This window comes from Catharus ustulatus, chromosome 1, assembly GCF_009819885.2.
Source record: "Catharus ustulatus isolate bCatUst1 chromosome 1, bCatUst1.pri.v2, whole genome shotgun sequence".
NCBI lineage: Eukaryota > Metazoa > Chordata > Aves > Passeriformes > Turdidae > Catharus > Catharus ustulatus.
The window spans coordinates 129,202,243-129,226,736 of record NC_046221.1 but is presented as its reverse complement, the minus strand read 5'-3'; the positions used below and the strand labels follow the sequence as shown (position 1 = coordinate 129,226,736).

General features: G+C 37.5%; 1 long non-coding RNA gene across 1 annotated transcript; it reads right to left on the bottom strand.

Moving 5' to 3' along the window:
* Positions 1-214: 214 nt before the first annotated feature.
* LOC117009044 lies at positions 215-15,175 on the bottom strand. Its single transcript, XR_004420408.1, has 5 exons — positions 14,987-15,175; positions 12,789-12,862; positions 7,255-7,361; positions 6,854-7,009; positions 215-1,469 (listed from the first exon to the last, which is right to left on the bottom strand). It is a non-coding gene; the product is annotated as an uncharacterized LOC117009044 (long non-coding RNA).
* Between the last annotated feature and the right edge of the window lie 9,319 nt (positions 15,176-24,494).

Below are 24,494 nucleotides of genomic sequence, written 5' to 3'. Positions count from 1 at the left end.
TCAGTGAGGAAAATGAAATTAGTTTGATTCCTAAATGAATTAAAAGCAAAAAAATTTATAGACTTTTCACCTAATGCATTATGCATGAGCTATCTTTTCCAACATTTCGAGAGTTAGAGGATGGCGGAGAAACAGAAATGTTGAAAAGGACTTGTTATAACAAAGTTTACATTTGAAGTTCAAGAAAAGAAATCAGACATGAAACCCAGACTGTGATTTTTTTAATTTATTTTCTTCTAAAATTGGATTTTTAAATTTATTTTCTTCTAAAATGTGGTAGTATTAGTGCATCAGAATATGAAGATAACCCTTTGGACAGACAGGAAAGAGCTGGAATTTCCAAAGATAAGAAATTTTGCATTCTTCATCTTAACACATTCTCTAATCCTCATAAAGAGACTCTGAGGACAAAGTGTTGAGAACATACCTTTCACATGTCCTCAGATAGCCAGCTGGGTGCTGTTTCTTTCCTTTATTTGTATTTGAGAAGTGAGGTTCAAACAGTGACTTTGCAGGTTCCAGCATCTCAGGTAAATTCCACAATTCTTGTGTTTGACTGTCTTTCTTTTGGAAGTGGACCATTGTTCACAAACATTAATTACAGCAGAACTCAAACTTGGAATTTGTAAGTGAAAATAACATACAATCACCTTAATTCTTTGGTTTTGGAGTCAATAATTGGTTTTCTGGTACAATGCCTGCTTTGACAATCTCATAAAGGAATACATGAGAACTGAGGACATAAAGGGGCTGTATAGCTGCTCAGGTTCATGTCACTGGATCAAAAAAAAAATGGATTTCAATCAGCTTTTCTGTGCTCCTGATGAACAACATGTTATTGGCTAAATTGGGATATACATTATATCACTTATAAAAACCTGACATTATACATAGGAAAATCTTTCCAGACACAAGTTCATCAAAGCAGGCACCAAGAATGAAAGGAAAAAAAAGAAATTCTTGAGAAGTTGGAGCACTGCTTTCCTATTGCAGGTTGTCTGGCCCTTGGGAGTTGTACTCCCAGGGTGCAGGAGCAGGAGGCTGCTTTTTAAAGGGCCTTGAGCCCGGGTCCATGGGCTGACCAATCAGTGCCACACTGATGGAGTGCCATCCTTTTGTGCCCAGTGAGATGTATATCCAGGATCAGCGACAGGGACCAGGCTCAGCCTCCATTCTAGGATCACAGATAAGTCACCACTGATGGGCCTGATCCAGAGTCAACACAGAATAACAGGTCAGTGGGTCAGGATTGGAAAAGTAAAAAGTTACAGCAAGGATCCAGGGTGAGCATCGCAGGTGAAGGAATGTGGGAGACTCCAACAAGGCTCTTCCTTCTGCAGCTCTGACCAAGGTCCCACAGCTGTGCCACATCAGAGATGAGCACCAGAAAAGGCAGTCAAAGTCCTTGGAGAAGGGGAAGATGTGGCAGAGCCTGTGGTTGCACTCTGGGCTGACAGGTACCTGGCTTTCTGTGGATAGCAGAAATGATGACAATGCAAGCAGAATAGTGAATCAATGTAGAGTGAGGCTGGTTCTGATGGAAATTCAGTGAGATACTGGGGTTGGCCCACATATATTAATGTATAGATCTTTTGCCTTAATAAAATTAGATCTCTATTTCAAAAATATTTAAGCTGTTGTTTAGATGAACAACATTTTACAATGGTTGTTTCAATGCCTAGAGACAGATTTTCAAAGCATTACTACTTTCTTCCACAAAGTAATCATTTTTGTTTATGGATTATAGTACCTAATGATAGATGTTCTTTTGATAACTATTAAGCAGCACCAAAAGCTAATTTAAACTCTGATCATTCACATAGTTACCCTGACTCATTCCACTCACTTTTCCAAGGTACAGACATTTGTTTATTGACTCTTAATTTGTGTAAAAGTATGAAATACTGATCCTGGGGGAGTCACTGTCAAAACTCCCATTGGCAGCAATGATTTCAAGATCTGGCCTTCTGGGATTTTCATAGTTTTCAAGGGTTTGTAGGTAAAAAAAAGTGTCAAAGGACACAACTGAAAACAACCAACCAAACAGCTAAGTAAACAAATAAACAAACCACATCATAAAAAAATGCCACCCAATAAACAAAGCTGCAATTGAGCAACCAGCCAAAACCTATTGAAGAAAAACTCCCCAAGCAAACATATTGCAATTGAAAATTCTGTCTTTCCACTGTGAGATGTTTGTAAGTGAAAATATTTTGACCTGATGGCTTTTTTTCGTGAATTAAGGCTAGTAAAGAAAGAGGACAATAGACTTTTAGTTAGTCAATGGAAGAGAAAAAGATACTTTCAGAGAGCAATTCTGATTATGTTCTGGAGGGGCAAACCTTTCCCAATGAATTATTTAAGAACCTTAGGACAACTTGACTGTTTAGGTAGGTGTCCTGGTGAGATTCCTAAAACTATCAAATTAAAATGAGCCTCATGCGAAGTATCCGAAATATTCAGCTGTGTTGACTGTTTTGCATTCAATCTTACATTCTCATCTTCAGCAATTCTTTAAGAGCCTTTCTGTCTGTGAAAGAAAATTAACGTATTTCCATTTCCTAATAGAAGGAAAAACCCACTGAAATCCAAAGCACAAAATATTCATCTTTATTAGGAGGAGTTGAGAGAAATTTGGCTGCAAGTAAGATGTAAAAGAGAGCTAAGGAAGTCCCCATCATGTGATCTATTTGTGAATGCAGATTGCTATAAACTTTATACTGTCTTTTTCAATAAAAAATGGGCATTGGTTAAAGTGGTGACTGAAGTGTGTTATATGGGGTTCCTTTGAGATACACTGCACTTTCATAATGGAACACCAGCCATGATGCATAAATAGGAACTTTTTATATTTTCTGGAGAAAAAGGGTTTCAAGACAGCTGAGATATTTCTCCATTTCTGTCTGCTCATTTAATGAAACACGTGTTTCAAAATACTGTCTTTCTCTTTCTTCATTTTAAAGAAAATCAAACTATCATGGAGGAGAAAGAAATAAAAAGAAAATTGTTTGTACATTTTCAGTAAGATTGATACCATTTTCTGAAGCATTACTGTTGTCTTCAGCATTATGCTAACTCTGTAATTACAGAGATGCAACAAAAGGGGGGTTGTGCATGAAAAATTACAATTGTGAACATGGGATCCATCCTGCCAAAAAAGGAGACACTTCCTTGTATTTGCATTCAATTTCTATGTGCATCTACAGTTTCCTCACATCCCCTACAAATCCATCTGTGCAGTTATTCCTTTTCTTTAGGCACAGAATATAATAACACCATGGGAAAATAATAAAAAAACTGCACACTTCACAATTCTTGCTGAGCGGTTATGTGATTTAAGATCAAAGTTGAAAGAAAAGCCAGGTAACAGCTAAGCTCAAAAATTAAATAATGAAGAGAATTGTGCATTAAATGGCCAATTTGAAATATTCCATATCTTAGCATAATTAAAGTTTTACATATAATGATAGAACCAAAATCCCTCAGCCTTCCCTTTTGCTCCTAGTGAGAAAAAGATGGATTAGGAAAAAAATTAAGATGGAACTGGCCATCTTGTCTTTAAAACAACAAAAAAAAAGTGCCTTGCACTCATTTATGGAACACTTCAAAACAGGAATAAATGAAAATGAATTAAAATGTATATATCATCTGCTGTTCTTTCCATCACGAGAAAATTTTCAGGTAGCCAACTGTTTTGAAATAAATTTCCCTGCAGTTGCTATAGTGATGATAATAAAGTTCCTGCCTCAATTTACGTGATAGAGGTTCCTAGCAGAACACTTGAAAAGGTAAGCTAATCATAATGAAGACACTGTTAGTTCTCATGCTCAGAGCAGCCTCCTTGAATTTAGTTCAAAATTACAGGACTCCTCCGTTGTTGTCAATTTTGTTATATGTACATTATCATAATCTTTCTCAAAGTGGCAGTAACAAATTATGCAGCAGAGACAGCACCACTCTTTTTCTAGGTTAAGTCAGTGGACAAAGAATATGCAGGTTTGCTGCAATAAACAATGGCTGAATCAAAGCTATTTCTCTATTAGCTGCTTTTTCCCATTACAAATCTTTGTTTTTTCTAACCATGTAATGACAGTATATTTTTTTCTTCTATGGTACATATTTTCAAGTCTCATTTTATCTCAGTGTTGATGCAAACTAAATAGCTTTAAAGCAGTTACCTGTCAAAATGGATGAGTCATCAAAGCAATGTCAAAGATAAAACATTATTGCTCAGATGTATGTTCTATTGCAATAATTTTGTAAAATAACATAATTTACTTTAAAACATTTGTGAAGCTAAAATAGCTCCCATAATAGCTGGTTTAGAAGTAAAATATGCAAAATAGCTGACAAAAAAATACAATGTCATTAAATATTATTTAGATAAATAAAACAGAATTATTAAATCTGCCAAAAACTAGCACTAATCATCATGAAAACAATGTTTTAGCAAGGCACTTCTAAAAATACCATTATTTGCAGCTGTGATGTAACTATATATACAAGAATGTTCTTGAATGAGAATCTCTATGTGTTTTGATGTCTATGTGTCACTGTCATTAAAGGTGTGTGAGCTCCCCTCCTTCTGCTACTTTATTGCTTGCATATGTATCATACCCACCAATAAGGAAAATATCTTATTTCTTTGAAAAAGAAGGCATTTGGAATATAAAAAGAAAAGGCTAAGCTCAAATTAAAGCCAATAAGATCTCAAGCTTGATGTACAAAGGCACAAATGCTATGATGAGGATATGTCATGTAATAAGAGACCTCAAATGAATTAATGAAAGAGCCTGCCAAACTTAATGGCCGTGATGTCAGTAAGCTTTTAATTAATAACTTTCATTATTTTTAAAGTCCTTTACAGCTGGACTCCTAAGGAGCCAGGGCTCCAACAACCAAAGAGCAAAGCCAGTTATGATGATTTTTTTTCCATGGACTAAAATCCCTATCCTATCTAGAGCCACATTCTCAATAACAGCATATGTTCCTTGGTCAAATGTGTGAAGCCTTAATCTGACCAGTGACATTCAGGTCAGGAGTACACATATGGTATGCCATACTGACTCAATTAACCATCCATCAATTTAATTGCATAATATATCAGAAGATGTATTCCACTACTACTTACAGTTAGATGCCAGCATGGAAATAAATAAGACAAAGCAACAATTTTCTGTTGTTTGTTTACCTTAACAGGAATACTAAGTAGAAACAATAATACATTTTATAAGGTAATTTTGTTCTTGGAAAAAAAATAATTTTTGACAGCTAAACTGATCAGAGGCTGCTAGTTTTAGAAATGATACTTCTTGTAATAAGCAAGCGTAGGTGGGAAGCACATGTTACAAGAAAATTATAGCGCTTCCACTGATTCTAATCACATTAATGTAGGGATAAGGGAAAAAGAAGGTATATTATTTAAACATTATGTAAATTATGAAGAGAGTTAACATATTGCAAACTTATAAGTAGTGACATAGTTGAGTTGATTTATGCAATCACTCCAGACATCAAATCCTTCTGGAATAATATACATGACAAAAAACGACAACATGGTGACAAGATTTAAAAAAAAAAAAAAGAAAAGGAAAAAAGAAGAAGAAGAGGAGAAAGAAGGAAAAGAAAAGAAGAAGAAAATTAAGCTTATATTTTAAATATTCTAGGGGAAAAACTTGAAATAATAGAAGTAAAACAGAAAATCTTTCAATCTGGAATTCACTGAAAGATCAAGACTTCAAGCTCTGGTTATAACAGTGTTACCTAACATTATGTATTCAGAATTTGTATTGCTTTTAGTGTGTTCATTTAAAAACTAGGCCTTAAAAATACATTCCAAAACATGCATAATATTCAGAATTTCATAAGCAGAAGCTAATTTTTTTTCCAGCTTGGTCTGCATTCCTGATTTATATCCATGGTAAACCCCAATTCTCATTTGCCAAGTCTGTGAATATCACAACTGGTGTATGGACCAGTTGTCAGCCACAGGCCATAATACCTGTTTGAGCTTCTTTCTTATACACAAATCAGGGGCATACTGATGAAATCCTTCTTTTCTGTCTCTTTGAGGTTAGAAAACATTCTAGTGTGATGTGGCTTTACAGACTGACAGTTACCTAGAACTGGATCTTGCTTTCCCATTACCTTCTCCCAGGGAAGAATTAACAGTTTGGAGTATTTTGCTTCTTATTCACCCAGAATATTTCAAGAGCTTTCCATAGTCACTTCTTTTTTAAAAAGAAACTGAAATACGGTATAGTTAGACACTCCCAAAGTCTAGAATAATGTCATATTGTCACACTTAAAAGTTCAGCAGCTGCAATATTTAAGCATTTTTGATTATGACACTTTGCAAAGAGATAAGGAAAAGTGCTTCTATGGCTTGTATTTATTTTTTTAACAAGAACAAAGTTTTTCACCATAGTATTTATAGATTCTGTGAGTCATAACAAGCATAGGGTAAATACCATAGCTCTGCAGAAAGGAAAATTACAAAAAACCCCAAGCTACCACTTTTTATTCGGTATTTCAAATAATTAGTGACTTGGTTTTATGTCTACTTTTCATGTGATTTGCATAATATTCTGATAGTTGTTCTCCATAACAAATTCTGTGAAGTTTCCTTTCCGCCGCCCCTGCCAGTTTCCTGAAATTCTGGAAATCTTCTTTTGATTCTGTTTTTAAGCTCTCTAAAGAGTGAAATCAATTGAAAAGTTTCTTTTCAGGATCGGGCCCCTGAGTTGGCTCTTAGGGAGCCAAATGATAACTACTGCCTCTGAGGATGCAAGCACTCATATACTCATTAAAAAGGAAATGTTAGAATTTTCATATTACCAAGCACTGGACATACTTGCACATGGTAGATGAGTCTGTGTCACACAAATGTCTCCATCCCTTACACCTGACAAATGTCTCTGATCCTTGCTGCTCTTCTCACATACCCAGGCCATTTCACAGGTTTCCTTTCTCTGATCCCACGCCTTGGTGAGGGAAATCCAGGATCTACCTGGGCCAGAGAGAGAGAGAGATGCTGCCAGACAGTACTGTAGTACACTGTGGCTCAGGGCTTCTCACAAATGGAAATCCGATAAAAGGCACAGCCCTCAACCACAGCCAGATAACAAGAGTCCATTCCCATTTCTGAGTCACCCATTTATCCCTCAAGGTCTTACATATTGCAGAAGGCTTACACGTGGGTATCATGCATGCATACATCTGAAAACAAGCAATTAATCTGAAATGAAAAAATACCTGGCCTTTGAAAATGAAAAAATACCATGGATTTGAGGAAATATCCTTGTTTGAAGACATTTGCGGTCTACATTGAAGGCACAGTTGTCAGGGATGAAGGTTTGTTCCTGAAAAAAGCAATACATTCCTTAATCAAGGAATAGCAAAACCTAGCTTGATAATGAAGGTGCTAGCTCACATCTGTCAGTAAATTGGAAAGACAACTACTCCAGACATTTCTGTTTCCTTTTTCTGAGGATAGAGTATTCATTATAGCACAAATTAGCTCTTGCTTGACTCTACAACCTAGACTTAAACTGAATGGAAATCAGCCTGGCCTTAAATTTAGTTGGTGACTCCAGTAGTTTAGATATTACAGGGTATCTCTGTGGCTTGTGAACAACTTACAGGGAAGGCTGAAGCAGCAGCTGACAGAGACAATTTTTTCAAACCTACTCAGAGAAATGAATAGAACAACTTCAAATCACAGAAATCTAACATCCAAGATAATATTTTTATCCACGAATATCTAGGAAATTCAGAATCTATAGTATTTCTTCATTAAACAGCCATTTGATGAAGCAAAAATATTTATTAAAACCCACAAATTATTCATGGTCAGCTCTGAATCTGAATCTGAAAAAGAATATCCTTTTCTTAATACTTACTGCAGCAAATAAGTCTCTTTCTTTTATTATTACTCTGATATTAATACAGCTCATGGATTTAATTATCCAGTTCAGGATATATTTGTAAAGTTATAAAAAAATTGAAAGTACTATAAAATTAATAGTTATTACAACTAATCCATGATTAATATAGTAGCTGATAGTTTTTACATGTCCCAGAATAGCAATTTAGAGAATATAATTTCTGAAATCTCGTTAGAGATTGAGCCAATTTTCTGACAAAGCCACCAACCTGCCAATTCTTTCTCCATGGAACACATACCACTGGGGTGGTCATGGTACAACCTTAAAATCACAGCATCTGTCAGCCTGTAAATTCAGTCATCAAAAATCAGAGTATCACCTAACCTGGGAAGGTCCTCCATTATAGTTGCCAAGGCCAAAGAACAGAAAACCCAAATTAAATTCTTTCCATATCATACTGCCATGTACAATCTCTATTTTAAACCATGTTTAGGAAGCGCAGACTTTGAACTGGTATTAGACGCTGTCATAGTAAAGATGATGTGACAGCAGCATGTATTGATTAAGAATTTGCTGCTCTCCTTTTAAAATGTAGAAGCTGACTAAAATGGGCAAAAAAAGGGATTGTACAAATAAACCACACATGTTCTGGGTCATGAGATACTCTTGAGAACCAAATACAGTATTTTAAGGCTTTGTCTGTTAAAAAAAATAAATCTGGTGTAAAGACAAGAAAAGGCTATATACTAGGGAAACACATTAATTGGGATATAAATTAGAATTACTACATCTAACAGAGCAAACTGCTCCTCAGAAAGGGGAGATGTGTAATCTGGTTTATAATGAGGCACTCATCAAAATGGACCCAACAAACACAGGCAAACAAACAGTCTGCAGATAGACCTACAAGATCACTCTCTAAATAACTCATCCACACACAAGGTAGCTCATGTGGGTTTTTTTGTAGCATTTTAGCTTGGCTTGGCTCTAGGTTTCTTGTTTTAAACAAAAGACTGATGCATAGCAAACAGGCAAGAGTCTGGATAAATGAGTTCTGATGTTTATTCATGACAATTTCAAAAAATGTTCAGATAGTAAACAAAACTTAATTACTTTAGAAAGACATAAAATCTGCTGATATAGGATATAATGCTAAATAATAATCACCAGAAAGCCATCTCATTACTATTGGTTTTGTGTTTGATATGGGTTTGGCCCAAGGCAAAGCCCGGGGCTTTATTTATTTAAAAGGGTACGAAAACAAGACAATATGCATGTTTCATATTAAATATTGTGATGGCAATACACTATGTGAAATGCAATGAGAGAGAAACATTGCGAAGCACCGAGGAGAAGTTAAAAATTTATATTTTGTTGTACTTTTTCTCAGACATAAGCAGACTTTCTGAGGGATTATGGGAATACTAATAGCCACTATGGAGTGGTAATTTATTATAATCTTGCAGCAAGAAAGAGCACATCTACACGTGTATATACACACACCCTCCACATATATAGCCACGTCTGATTTTCCTATTAAGTTATCTGGGTTTTTTTAATTGCAAACTCTGATGAGTTTAAGTCAACACATTTCCTTACTGCTCCTTCTGCTTGTCAGCTGTAGCTGGATTGATAAAATGCAAATGAACAAATCATTAACGAGTACTGGTTATGAATCTCTCAGGCAGTTCAGGACCCTATCAAATCCTGCACCTATTACTTTGTGTGATTGATGTACTATTGTAAGTGATTGTTCCTGATCTTATTAAATCTTATTGATTTTTTCCCAGTTTCTATTTTATGCAGGACCAGGCTTGGACTATTATGAATGTTGCTGAACACTGTTAATCAAGCTTACACAGCTATTTTGATGGCAAACAATTAGAACTCTGAAGCAATACCTTGCAATTAGCTTCAGGGATATGGACCTCAGCACCGTAATAATGAAAGAGACCTTCTCCTTCAAGCAAGGTAATGAGATTTACAATTATGACCCCAAATAACCTCTGAGAAATAACCAATCTGCAAACATAGATGTGTTTATCAATAATTTGTGCCCTTTTTATGAAAATGTATTTTAATTTTTTTTATGTATGAATAATTTTTTCTACTGAAATACAGTATATAAAGCCTTATAAAATGACAAAAATATAAATTGAAAGTCTGTATATATAATTTGAATCCACTGGAGGGTTCTTCAGACTGATATGCATCAATAATATTCAAATGCTGTGAGGAAAATAACACTGAAAACTTGTGAGAAAATACTGTCATGCAAAAACTTGGGTGGTTATGCTTATTTATGTGTTTAATCAACATATATGAACATACATGTATATATATATATATATATACATATATATCTCTTCAGGTACATTATACACACAGTAGGTCAGTAGACACAGACATACATCTTTATAAATTAACTATATGCATTTATTTGAGTGACATAGGCAATAAAAATAACCCAAATTTGCTCCTTTAGAAACTAAAGTGATGAACATATGTTTGGGTATTTTAATAGTCTGTTGAACATAACAGGTCAAATTTTTGTTATATCCAAAGCCATTAAATGTAAAATTAATACATGGAAAAAATACAATGAAAAAAACTACCTTGGAAGTAAAATAGTGCATTTCCAAAGTTCTTTACTTCTAGTATTTATATTTTACACTTGCAGCCTAAGCACATTTTTTGCTGATTCTTTAGTAATGCTATAAGCTCTTCCTATCACACTGCACTTGAAGATTAACTCACATATGTTAGCAAGTTAGCATGTTTGCTAATTTCTCCAGCATCTTTTTTACTGAAAAGATGTCATCCAAATTTTGTAAAATATATTTACATATAAAAAGGGAATGCCTTGAAAATTAGGAAAATTTTATAATATTCCTTCCTTCGTTTCTATGAATTTATTATATTGAAAGCAAACTTGGCTTAACTGGTGAGATGAAGAAGTGTACCAGGCCCAAAGGTAAGAAAGAACAATTGTCAAATACAGAAAGTTTGCCATTCTTACTATTATTCCTTGACAATAATTACTTGCAAATATCTCTCCTGTATATGGCATTTTTATCAGGATAGAAGTGGGGTGCTAAGCACACCTCTAATTTTGCTCTGCTCCCTTTCATTGCTTATCTTATCCAAATTTTGAAAGCCTTCTCAGAGCCTGTTTCTGAAATAGCATCTTAAACAGTACAAGCAGAGACTAAAACTGTATCTGGCTGGAGATCTGTAGCTGAAAAGGTGATGGTAAGGATGGGAATTTTTATTCAATATGTTAATCCAGATTCTGAATTGTATTCTGACTGAAGAAGAAGAGGGTGAAGAAAAAAACAGAATTTCTTAGAAATGTCATTTAAAAATATGTCTACTTCAATGTAATGTCAAATTAGGAACAGGGTTATATGTTTAAGCCCAAGATTAACAAGATAAACTATAATTAACACATGGAATGCATGTGAGAACTTCATACAGAGAGGCAAAATTGAGATGTGTATATAGATGTATTCAATATACCATATGCTCACAAGTTTAGAAAGCTGGAAGAAATTTCTGTGCATTCTCAAAGCAGTGTTGAAAGGGTTAAATGGGAGAGCTTAGAAAACTTGACAAAATTTTTAAAAGGTTCATAAGCCAATTCACCATGCGAATTTTTCCTGATTCTCTTTACTTTGAGCACAACCAATAAATGTGAGTTATTTTAGTGCCAATTTCAATTTTTATCAAATAAATATACATTTATTGCTGGATGTAACTGCTAATGAAATGTACATAATATGTAAAATCTATAAAAATGTTGTAGTTATACATTACTTTCTGACTGTTGTACAACCTTTGTAAACAAAGTATAGTATATCAACTTTCTCGTGACAATAAGCAGATTTGTCATCTTGGGGACAGCTAAATGAATTATTTAATCAATAACAGACTACATCTCTGGTGATAAGACAAGCTCAGACAAATTAAAAAGTGAATCAGGTAAAGTATGTCACAAGCAAGACGCACAGGTAGCGTAATCTACCTTTAATATTAAGCAGAATAACTTAAAAAAACAAAAAATAAAACACAACCAACCAACTAACTAACCAAACAACTAAAAACGCACAAGTAAACCACCATAAATATCCCCCCTCTCCCCCAAAAACTTATAACCCACCCATTCCAAAACATTAAGCCACAGTTGGTTGTGGGAGGGGTCGTGGTGGGGAGTTGGTGGGGGTAGAGGGTGTGTGTTCCTGTTTTGTAGTAAAACATGAAGGTAACTTCTAAAAATCAAACTATTAATGAAATGATGTGGCAAGATACTTAATTAATTCATAAACTGAATAGTTTTGAAACAGTTTTGCGCTGAACAGATGGTGGTAAGACACCAGAAGTCAGAGTTTTTCTAGGGAGGGAAGGAAAAAAGGAAGGAGGGAGGGAGGGAGGGAGGGAGGGAAGGAAGGAAGGAAGGAAGGAAGGAAGGAAGGAAGGAAGGAAGGAAGGAAGGAAGGAAGGAAGGAAGGAAGGAAGGAAGGAAGGAAGGAAGGAAGGAAGGAAGGAAGGAAGGAAGGAAGGAAGGAAGGAAGGAAGGAAGGAAGGAAGGAAGGAAGGAAGGAAGGAAGGAAGGAAGGAAGGAAGGATTAGTGAATATTTCTCTAACTGTTCATAAAGTTTGGTCTCTACAGCATTTGACAGAGTGTGCTCACTTTTGTTCTCCTCCCATCCACATGGCAGTCACAGTTTGTGTTGTGCTTATCCGGGCAGCCCAGACAGGGAGCAAACATCCAGACTGCACTACCAAAGACAGCTCTTGCAGGTTTGCAGGTTGTACCACATCACAGGCAAGCCACCCTCTTGAAGGTCTCCAGGCTGTTCCTAGACTACATCATATTTCTGTATGTTAGACATGCCACTTACCCAGATGTGGATAGCATCCTCATGAACTCCCAGACTGGGTCAGACCCTGTCCTACATCTGATCTGCATGAAAACCTACCAAAAAAATAAATATGGCAATCATACTGTGATAATTTGCCTGGTGATTTTCACATTGTGTAATTGGTAATTTACTTTTCTAAATCTTCTGGAATTATGGGCAATAAGGGATTTTTTTTCCTTTCCTAAAATTTTAAACAGGACTTTAAGAACTTTAGAATTCCATACAAATCCTTGCGGCTTCCTGTATCTGAAGCCATTTCACAAGCTGCACTTATATTGTTTCTAAGGAAGAGTCTGACAGTTCTGAAATTGCATAAACAGAGTCAAGGTGTCTGTTTTAAAACTGAATGGCATACAGAAAAGTCAGAGCACCTCTAAGTTACAGTAATTTCACGAATACAAGCCGCACCAATTTGACCAAAATTTTGGTGGAAACCTGGAAGTGCGGCCAATATTCCGGGGCGGCTAATACATTAACAAAATTCTAAAAGCTGCCAACACGGAAGTGAGAGCCCGCGGCAGCCCCAAGCCAAGCTGGAGCCCGGCCGGCCCCGGCAGAGGTGGGAAAGCCTGGCAGAGGCGGGGCCAGCAGTGTGGGGGGCAGGCGGCAGAGCCTGAGCCAGCAGGGCGGGGCAGGGGGGGCGGCAGAGCCTGAGCCAGCAGGGCGGGGGAGCCCGGGAGAACTGGGGCTAGCAGTGCAGGGGAGCATGGCAGAAGCAGGAAGGCTGACGGGTGGGGCTGCCTGGCAGCGGGGGAAGCCCAGCAGAATCGGGGCCAGCAGCGTGGGGGAGCCTGGCGGTGCGGGGGCCTGCAGTGCCGGCCAGGGCGAGGAAACGCGGCGGTGGTGCAGACGGGAGGGGGCGGCCGGCGAGCCCGGCGGCGGGGCTAGGGAACGCGGCGCGCCGCGGCCGGCGAGCCCGGCGGCGGGGCTAGGGAACGCGGCGCGCCGCGGCCGGCGAACCCGCCGGCCGGGCGAGCGAACGCGGCAGCGGGGCGGTGCTGACGGGAGAGGGGGGCCAGCGAGCCCGGCGGCGGCGGCAGTACCACCCGGCCAGCCCCGCCGAGCCGTGGCGCTGAGCTGGGCCACCCGGCCCCGTCGGCCACCATGAGCGGGCCGAGCCTTCCTGGCCCCGCCCCGAGCCAGTAAAGCCCGCTATGCCGCGATCCTGTTACTAATTGGCCAATTTGTGAAAGCTGCGCACGGATTCTCGCTACGAACGAAAGTGCGGCTAATATTCGGGGTGCGGCTTATCTATTGACAAAGACAGCAACATTGTCGAGGCACCGGGGGTGCGGCTTATAATCCGTGCGGCTTGTATTCGTGAAACTACTGTATATGTACTATTTAAAAATGTTTCTGGCTTCTTTTTCGCCAATGAATATGCATCTTATAACAAAGGATGCAGCTCCTACAGTTTACTATTTTCCTTTATGTTTCTCTTTTTACCATTCTCAGATCTTTTGAATAGCTGAAATCCATTTTAAGCAGGGAAGAAACTCTCTCTTCCTCTGCTTCTTTATACAGTATGCATAAATCTCACAGAAATAAGTCTAGAATAATATACATGTTTAGTGATATGAACACTTAGTGTAGCTATAAAGACTAAGTGTTATTTTGATATGCAGGATTAAGTTTGAAACACATAAACCGTATAAAACATTGAAGGAAATAAGAACTTTGTGGTGGAGGACACAAATAGATAGAGATTTGCTTTTGTCCTGTATAAGTCTATGTATTAATCTAGGGTAATTATAGCTATAAGCCTCTGAATGCTAGTGGTTGTGATGTGTCTCATTGCTGCCATTGGATTCATGACAGCAAATTCCAATTCATCAAAGCAAACGCCTCTGCATTTCACATCAGACATGATAACTCTCTAATAACAGTGTATCATCTCCAAGATATATGTATTAAAGACATATGCATCTAAGTGCAATATTACACTTTAAAAGTTGTGTTCATGTGAGAATTCAGTGTTTCTAAAGAATTCTTTCTTCTTGGACTTCTGTACATTTGCTCTTCTATTCTTTTATAATTCTTTTAGGATATTCATGTCATTCAGGTATTTATTTGTGTGGTGCAGTTACCACTTACACAAAAACTGATCTCACATCTGATGCAACTCCCCCACCATGACACTTATTCATATAACTTATGTCAAAACTGCCTGCACTCACCTCTTAAGCCCTTCTGAAATGAAGTCCATAGTTGGGGCAACTGTAATGAAAAGAAGTGACTTGAAATAAAATCATCCATCCATGAAAGCTCAATTCACAGCTTTAGGATGGTCAGACACAGATCTTCTTCAGCTTAATTTGTAGCAAGCAGCAATTTGAGCTTCATTTTATATGTAGTACGTGACATACAACAAGCTGTAAGGAGAAAAAATCTAGGAGTAAGTATACTGAAAAAAATCAAACCTCAAACAAATCCCAAGATTCTTTGCTTAAAGCTCATGTATATAAAGAAAGTAGTTTCATATTATGATGTACATTCCCCATGGTGCACTTTCTCCATTAGCATTTATATCTTCATGCTATTTTATTTTGGACAGTGCTAAACAGATCTGATACACTCAGAAAATTATAGTCACATGCCATCAGGAAAAGATATTAGAAAACAGTATTAGCATGTAGTTGGAGGTGAATGCATCATAGACAGGTAAACACCAATAAAATGTTTAATTTTTATGCACTAACATTGAATATATAAATCTCAACTGGTTAGTTAGTTTGCAGACATAAATTCACCTCTCTGCTGGGAAAATGTCTCTTTGTTTGCTGCTATTCTTGGTAGTTTCTTTGGAGCAAATTCCTCTTTCCTAATAGTAACAGTGGCAACCTTTAGACTGATAATGTTGTATGCAAAATAAAGATATAAAACATTCTATTAAGAGGTTTAAGTTTGAAGCAAACTGTGCCATATGATAAAACCTTTGTTTAAATAGGAAAGTCAAACCAAAACAATACAGAACCAAAACCAATGAAATTCTCCCCAAAAGAAACCAATTCCTTTTATTTATCTTCAGATTCTAGTGCTTTTTCTATCAGATCACCTCTTGTTCTCCTTCACTACCCCTCACTCTTCCACAGCTTTTCACTCATTTGTATTTATGATCTCCAGGCTATCATCCTCTCTGGTTGTGATGCTCACAGATTTGTCCTTCCCTCCCCAACCTCCCTCTCCCCTGTTGTCACTATGGTCACTAATTTCAGCTATATCCTTCACTTCTTTGCCCCTCTGATATTCTGTCTGCTCCTCTGCACCTTAGACTACCCCAGTCATTCATTGTTTGTCTTTCTGTCTCTGTCTACCAAAGGGAACCTAGGGAATGCTCCAGTCTTCCCTCTCTGTATCCTTTTTAGTCCTATATTTTTAAAAAGATAACATACAGGACTTTTGCTCCTAATTCCTACATCTTTAACAATCTTTAATTTTCCTTCTAACTTTCTATTGACTTAGCTATGTTTGATTTTATAGATTCTCAATTCCTTCAGTTCTTGAGATTGTATTTTTGTTATATCCTTAGCCTTTCACATTCTGCAGCTCTTGAATTCCAAATCTCCAAACGCAAATTTTTTCCATTTCTTACTAGCTTTTATTCTTCCTCATTGTTAGATTCTCTACCGCACATTTTTCTCTTTTGTATTTTCATATTCCAGATTTTAATCAAGTTTCCTCTGCTACCTGCTATTGACAATGAAAAGCATAGAATACTTCTGAGAAGACTCCTCCCTTTCAACTTGCTTACCTAATGCATTAAATCCTCCACCTGCCATTCCACTTATTTCAGTTTTCTTTAGCATAAGTCAGATGGTTCAAAAGCATCCTCCTATTTTTCCTCACATCATTTGCATTCTTACATTAGCTGTCTTTACTTACCTGAAATACTTGCTAATGAACAGCTATCTTATACCAATGCCAAATATTATTGCTGTGTGTAAGTACAGTAATTTCACGATTACAAGCCGCACTATAAGCCGCATCGCCGGGTGTTGGCAAACATTTTGTTCTTTGTCCATACACAAGCCGCACCCAATTATAAGCCGCTCTGTCGTTCGCAGGGAGGACGCACGTGCAACAAAGTTGCCAAACAGTAACAGAATCGTGGCAGGGCGGGGTTTACTGGCTCGGCTCAGACTGTGCGGGCTCGGGGCTGCCGACAGGGCCAGGTAGCCCAGCTCGGCGCTGCCGCTCGGTGGGGCCGCTCAGGGCCGGCTGCCGCTGCCACTGGGCTCGCTCACCCCAGCCCGGCACTGCCTTGTGGTGGCAAGGGGGCACAGAGCCTGCCGGCACCCGCGGCGGTGGTGGGAGGTGGGGATGGAGCCCGCTGGCACCCATGGCAGCAGTGGCACGCGGGGATGGGAGCCCCCTGCCTCCCCCCGAGTCATGGGGCCAGCAGGAGAGAGCCCCTGCCTCCCCCCCCACCCCGTGCTGCCTGCACGGAGCAGCTCCACCCACCGCGCAACACAGTAACCAATTTGTAACAATTGCGTAAATGCGGGGTTTTACTGGCAGACACTCGGCAGTTTGCACTGACTCGGTTTGCACTTTCGGGGTTGAAAAAGTCAGAAAATTATTCACATATTAGCCACTCCTGAGTGTGAGCAGCATTTCCGGTGCGGGAGCAAAATTTTGGTCAAAACAGTGCGGCTTGTAATCGTGAAATTACTGTACTCATTGTGCTCAGTGCTGCTCATGAACTTGGGAAGAAGAGCACAAATGCAACATCTCAGTTTTCTGCAGGTTAGATCAGATCTACTAGATTCCCTCATAACAGCATTATCATTCACCCAGTGGGCCCTGGAATAAGCTCACAACCAAACAGAAAAATATTTCACTATTTGATTGTCTTTCAAGTTTTTAAAACAGAAGCTTGAAGTAGCTCTCTCCATCTTTACCCAGAAGTCCCTGCAATATTTCATGTGTTTTGAAAAGAAACTTAGCACATAATACTTCAGCGCTTCACCACTAAAGGGAAACTTCTTGCACAAAATCTTTACTCTTCCCTGAAAAAACAAACTCCTTCACAGTCCAGATTTTTCAAACCTTCTTGCACACCGTGCCTTTAGTGCCCACTGCAATCTGTTTCCCAGCTGCAGTGACTTTGTGCCCTTGATTCACAAATACCCGTATTTTACCTGCATAAGCATTTTATTCAGTCTCATTAAATAACTTTTATCATGTTGTTGTTACTCTAAGCTCTAAAGTTACAGGAGAGGTACAATTTATTTTTTTTTTCAGTTAACCCTAGTAGATTCCAATCAACTTCCCCAACAGTGCAATCTATCCAAAGGAACACATTTCTTCCACAAGCCCTCTCACCAGTAGGAATCCTGCAGGAGTTGTTACTCATAGGTGTTAGGCACTTCAGAGCCTTCTGTATTCCAGACAGACTTATAAAATTAAAAGTAACTATTATCAAGTAAAAAGTAGCAAATACTGGCTTATGTTACTGGAGAATAAAAATGTTGTGACCTGAATTTTCCTGTTTTCCTATTCCTTTTTGGACTTCTGGAAAAAATCTCAATAATTTGAATAGTTTCCAGTTTAGAGAGCTTGGTTCTTGATAGCTTGGAAGAGGAGAAGCCTGGAATCATATCTGCCCACCAATATTATGCAGAAGTTCCCAAAGGGCAGGGAAAAGGAACATCGTTATCAGTCTAGAAAGAAAAATGAAGATTTATGCTCTATGGGCTGTCTGTCATCAGGTACATTTTTGTCTACTTTGCTTCTAATTGCATTCTCCAGGTTCCTTTCTACATTGCTGAATTGTTTTTCGCAACATCTGCTGTTCATATTACCTTCCTACTTTATATTTGAGCATTTGTAACTTTTCCCTCTTTGCACCTCCTTCTCCAGGAGCATTGATGGCATGTTTTCCTCATTTGCTTGAAGTGGGACATGTCTTGGTGTTCAGGTGCTATTCAATGGCAGCTCTTCGTAAATATTACGAAGCAAAATATTGCAATTTAAGTAAACCTTACTGAGATGCTCAAGGGGCAATTTCATTTAGCACGTGTAAAGCCAAGGAGTCACAACGTTGATTACACCTTTTTTTTCCAATTGTACGTGTTTAAAAATTTGAGTTTGCTTTACTGATATTACAATGTGAGCAATGCAAAAGTTCCTCTTTGATACAATATAATCTATCAAGGCAAGAGAGCTGCAGATGGGAATACAATGATACTGATGATTTGTTTACTTTGTTTTCCTATTAAAACAGAAAAGTTTCCTTATCAGTATCATAAGGAAGGCAGGGAAAAACCTCCTCAAATACCTAAACTTCTACTTTTCTGGGAGGGATTATGGTGCAGCACAGCATTCAATTCCTATAAACTAAGTGATGTAATAAGCTGGAAGTCTTCTGTCCTGAGGTTTTTAAAATAAATATCCACAGGTCTGATTTTTTTTTTAAATTAAGGGAACATTACCAAAAGCAAAGTAAAATTTTTACATTATAATATATATTTACATTATAAATAGTATATTTACCTTTGGAAATAAAAAAAAAAAAAAGAAAAATTAGGGATAGCATTGCTGAACACATCTCTGAATTCTGAAATAAAGTATTTATCTTTGTGTCCAGCCTAACAAGGATGTGTATATATTTCCTTCTAGAGTGGACATTCAATTTGAGAAGATTGCTCAGTTCAGAAATGAAAGAATGAAAGAAACTTTACCTTGGGCATTCACTAGACCTGCATGTATTTTCAGGAATATAGGGAATTATGACACTTAGATAAGAGAAAGACCCCTTTCTATAATATTCTTCAGTGTCCATTCTTACATCCTAATACAGAAAAGGAGTGTTGCCTGCATATTATTAGTAGACGTTTACTATAGCTGCTGTATGGCGATGGTTAGCGTTACAAGTTCAGGAACTATGCACAGACAGAGACTGAAAGCAAGGAAATTGAGCAAGGAAGACAACTGGCACTGTTAAGAAAAAGAAAGCCATAGCTTGGTGTTACTTCAAGCAACAGGTGATTTAAGAGGACAAAAGTGGTCATCAGATAAAAATAAACAAATACAGGGACTTTAATGACTAAAATGGATAACTCAGGCCTTGGAGGAAACCCACCTAACCCTTGATCTTTAACAACAATTTTAGTTTCAAATCTTTCAAACTAGCTTTTCATTACATTTTTTGAAGGAATATCACAGGAGACTTCAGGAAATGGTAAATGTTTTCTATATATTTAATTGCACAATATGTAAGCAGAGCTTGATTGAAAAATCACTTGCAGTAGTTCATAAATTTAAAATTATTAATGAACATTTCAATCAAGTGTCTCTACTTAGGGGAAATATAAACATGAGATTAAAGAGAAAAGCTTTCATATACTTTCACCATTTTCCTATCTCTCATATATGAAAAGTTAGTTAATTTATGCTGTCATCTTATTTTTGAGTGGGTTTTCAAAATCAAGGGGACCTGGAAAGATCTGCAACAGAACCACCCTCTTTTTGCAGCAAATTAGAGGGAGAAAGAAGGTAATTAAAGTCCTTTTAGACCATGAAAAAGATTTATTTAAAGCAAGTCTTAAGTTTCAGGAATATATGGAAACTATCTTGTGAAAGATATGGACAAGTAAGAAAGGATAGAGTCATAATATTGTTTCATTGTAATTACACTGTAATTACTGTCTGGTAGGGCAGAGAACTCTCCACAGCATCTAAAACCTCTCATGCCCAATTCATGATTTTCCTCTGTTCTGTGTCCTCCCAGAGGAATCTGTGTTCCGTGCTGCTATTTGGGCTACACTGAGAATCATAAAGCATCAGCTGACTCTGAAGTCCCATGAAGATTTGCTGTATTTCCAGAAAAAAATTTCTTATTGTACCTCTACTTTGTTTTTGCACAAGACTTCAGTGGAGCCTGGTCTCTTGTCAAGTTTCGAAGTACAGTGACTCTGAAGTAGGAAGGAGTGCATTTTTCTTCACGTTCCTGAAATGGGTTAGCATTGAAGTCAAGGTCACATCTTCTATGGGAATGTCTACTACATGGTTAGGGCCAGAATAAGTCCAGAAGAGTTTTGTCAAGAATAGAAACACGCTTGAACGGCAAAATCTACACGTAAAGGAAGAATTATATTTTCTGTGATTCTGGAATGCTCTTTTACAAGTGTGGCTCCCTGGACTTCTGTTGCTGTCATGAAAAAGCATTTCAGAGAAAGCAAACTTCCAGTAATTTTCTAATATCAAGAAATACAAATTCGCAGTGCAGAACAGATTGCATTAACATCACCAGTATAAGACACTATTTTTGTCTGTTACAAACGTTTAGCTTGTGTTCCCAAATACCACTTTAATACTTTGAAAATAGTCCTCAAGAATTTTCAGTGGATAATTGAGCCATGTGTGTATTTTAGGACAAATATTGGGAAAAGTCATGTTCAATACCAATGTCTATACCATTTAAACAATGAAAGCATCAGGTAAGTAACAACATTTGGACAGCAAGTCAATATGACTATGAAAGGTCTCCAATAATGAGCAAACTCAAACCAATACACTGTTTGAGTATTTGGCCTTCCTATTGACAAAGGTTGCTTTCAATCACACTGTATCTATTACCATATCAATCATCACTCTAAATGAATACAACATGAACATTGACGAAGACATCACTTAGGCAAAGAAACTAAAGGTTCTATAAAAGCAAATAATGAAAGTTGGGTTGATCACAGCATGAAAATTAGACCTAATCGTTAATCATTCTTATTTTGTAAAACAAACAAATTGAAACTAAAAATGTTAACAATATTTCTTGTCCAGGAACTTAAAATATATGGAAATTGATATCACATTCTTAATTATTAAACATAATGCAATCTAATACTTTGTTTGCTACACAAATTAAGATATGGAATTGGACTGATGAAAATGATTTACGTGCAGGATTAAAATATTGGCAGCTTTATAGAGTGAAATGTCACTATACTGCTGTACCTTCAAGTTTTACATTTCCTCCTTTGAATCCCTGTCAGCCTTCATGAACGCTGGAGAGTTTAATCAATGCTTGCAGTAGCCATAGCATAACACTGAATATTTTACCTTTGTAATAATCATAGTGCAGTTTAGTACAAGTCAAAAGCAGAAATTACAAAAGTATATATTGCAATTGACAAGGTTACATTTTAAATTACATAAAAATTAATTCTTACACATTTCTATGATTCTTTTCTTTTTGTGAAATCAACCTGTTTTTTGCAACAGCTCAATGCACCCTAAGGCAATCAAATTGTATTTAGGATGACTCAGAGTTCATAAAATTCAAACACTTATGAGTTCATGTATTTGAATTACTTTTTAATTTATATGATACAAAACTCTTGTGAAACAAGCATTTTATTTGCTTTATGTACTCCAAAGGGTGAAATTCAGATTGTAATTTGTATTGCATTTTTCAAGATAGTCAATATAGACAATAATATCAAAACTGGAGAGGGAGGAAAAGATTATCATCTTGGTATTGTGGCAGTCTGCTTTCCTTATAAAACAATCTTGTGTGAAGCTAAAATACAGGCAAGAATGAGGAAATAAGGATGGGGACATGCAAATGAGGAAACTAAATAGAAAATTGAGTCGATATAAAGGTGTCAAGTACATGGAACTTATAAAAAAAAAAAGAAATTTGACATTTAACGTAATGCCATGAAGCAAAGAAGAAAGGCTAAGATATACTTGAAATACATTAGAAATTATTTGTCCTTAAAAAAGTTGAATTGCTATTTTTTACTTTATTTGAAATATTTGAAATTTTTGAAATATTTGAATTGCCAACTTTTCCAAAGATATTAATCTATAGAATAGTCCCAATACCTGTAAATTACAAACCCCTTGAATAACATTGCAAGGAAGGAATAGAGATCATAATTTTTATTTAAAAGTTCTTAATTTGTATTTAAGCTGTATCCTCTTATGGATATTTCAATAAAAAGGTGCAGTGCAAGAAATGCATTATGTCATAGATATATATTTGAAAATATATAGAAAATACCACTTCCACTGTCAACAATGTTCTTTGTTGCATTATTCTTTCAGCATTGAAATCGATCAAATAAGTATCTATTGAATAAATATTTTGCCTAGAAATTTATTTTGCCTTGATGTATGTTAGAAGCATATAGATATTTGAGAACATAGAAGGTGCTCTGGTCTACCTAGTCAATCCTCTTGTTGCTATAACACTCAGCAGGAAGGCTTGATTTTTCCAGCAGGTGTATCGGGCTATATCAAATCCACCCGGATAAGACAGCCAATTATAGAGTATTCATTCATGGAAGAAATCTGCTTTGCTGTCTCCAGTTCTGTGCCTGATGGAACACAGTTTCAGTTTTATAATACAAAAATATGCAATATTTTAGAAAGGTTCATTAAGCTAACCTCTGTTATGAAGATAATTTACATTTACTCTACTTCAGGCCATTAAGGGTGTAATCGCTTTCAACAAACATGAATAGAAAGCTGCAATTTTTATCCCAACTTGATCTTCATTTTTCTCACAGCCAGCATTCAAAGGCTGAAGTAGGAATGACTCCACCACATACCGTTCCTTGTCTAGGTCACAACAGGCAGACTAACATTGAGCATTTTGCCTTCAACCTCTTCAACCACACACTGATAAAAGATAGTTTTAAGAGTTTCAGCATTTGCGTTCAATTTCTTTCAACCTTTAATTTTAAGCCTAATTAAGCCAAATCTTGTTCAGAATCTTTTACCTGAAATTTTACTGTCATTTATATGACAATTGCCCTCTCAGTGGAGTTCCCATAGATTGATCTGTTTAGGCGTATGGGATATATCTCAAATGGAACCATATTCCCAATACATTCAAATTAGAGGGCTGGGTGATCCCAATAGTATGAAGTTTAAGAAGTCCTAGATTTTACCCCTGGGATGGGGTAAAACAAGCCTGGATGTACAGGCAGACTGGGGAATGAGATGCTGAAGAGCAGTGCCATGGAAAGGCACCTGGGGATCCTGGTCAATGGCAAGATGAACCTGAGCCAGCAGTGCCCTGGCAGCCAGGAGGGCCAACCCTGTCCTGGGGGGCATCAGGCACAGCATCACAGCTGGGCAAGGAGGGGATTGTCCTGCTCTGCTCTGAGCTGGGGCAGCTTCACCTCCAGTGCTGGGGACAGTTCTGGGTGCCAAAATGCAACAATATTAAAGGGTTAAACAGTGCCCAAAGGAGGGCTAGGAAGACAGTGGAGGCTTGATGGGAAGCTGTACAAGGAGAGGCTAAGGTCTTTTGGTCTTTTCAGCTTAGAGAAAAGGAGATTGAGAAAAGGAGATGTCTTATCTGTCTACAGCTTCCTTTTGAGAGGAAGTAGAGGGACAGGCACTGATGTCTGCTCTCTGGTGACCAGTGATAGGATCTAAGGGAATGGCCTGAAGATGTATCAAGAGAGGTTTAGACTGGATATTAGATAAAGGCTTTTCACTGAGAGGGTGGTTGGGCACTCAAACAGGCACCCCAAGGGACTGTTCAAAAGACACCAAGCCAGTTGGAGTTCAAGAAGCTGTTCACTTACAGACATATGGTATGACTTTTTCGATTGTCCTGTGTGGGGCCAATAGTTTGACTTGATCATTGTGGATCCCTTCCAACGCAGGATATGAACCTACAATTCTATATTCCTGTTTGTAATTCTGGCCCCATCCAGAAGACATAAC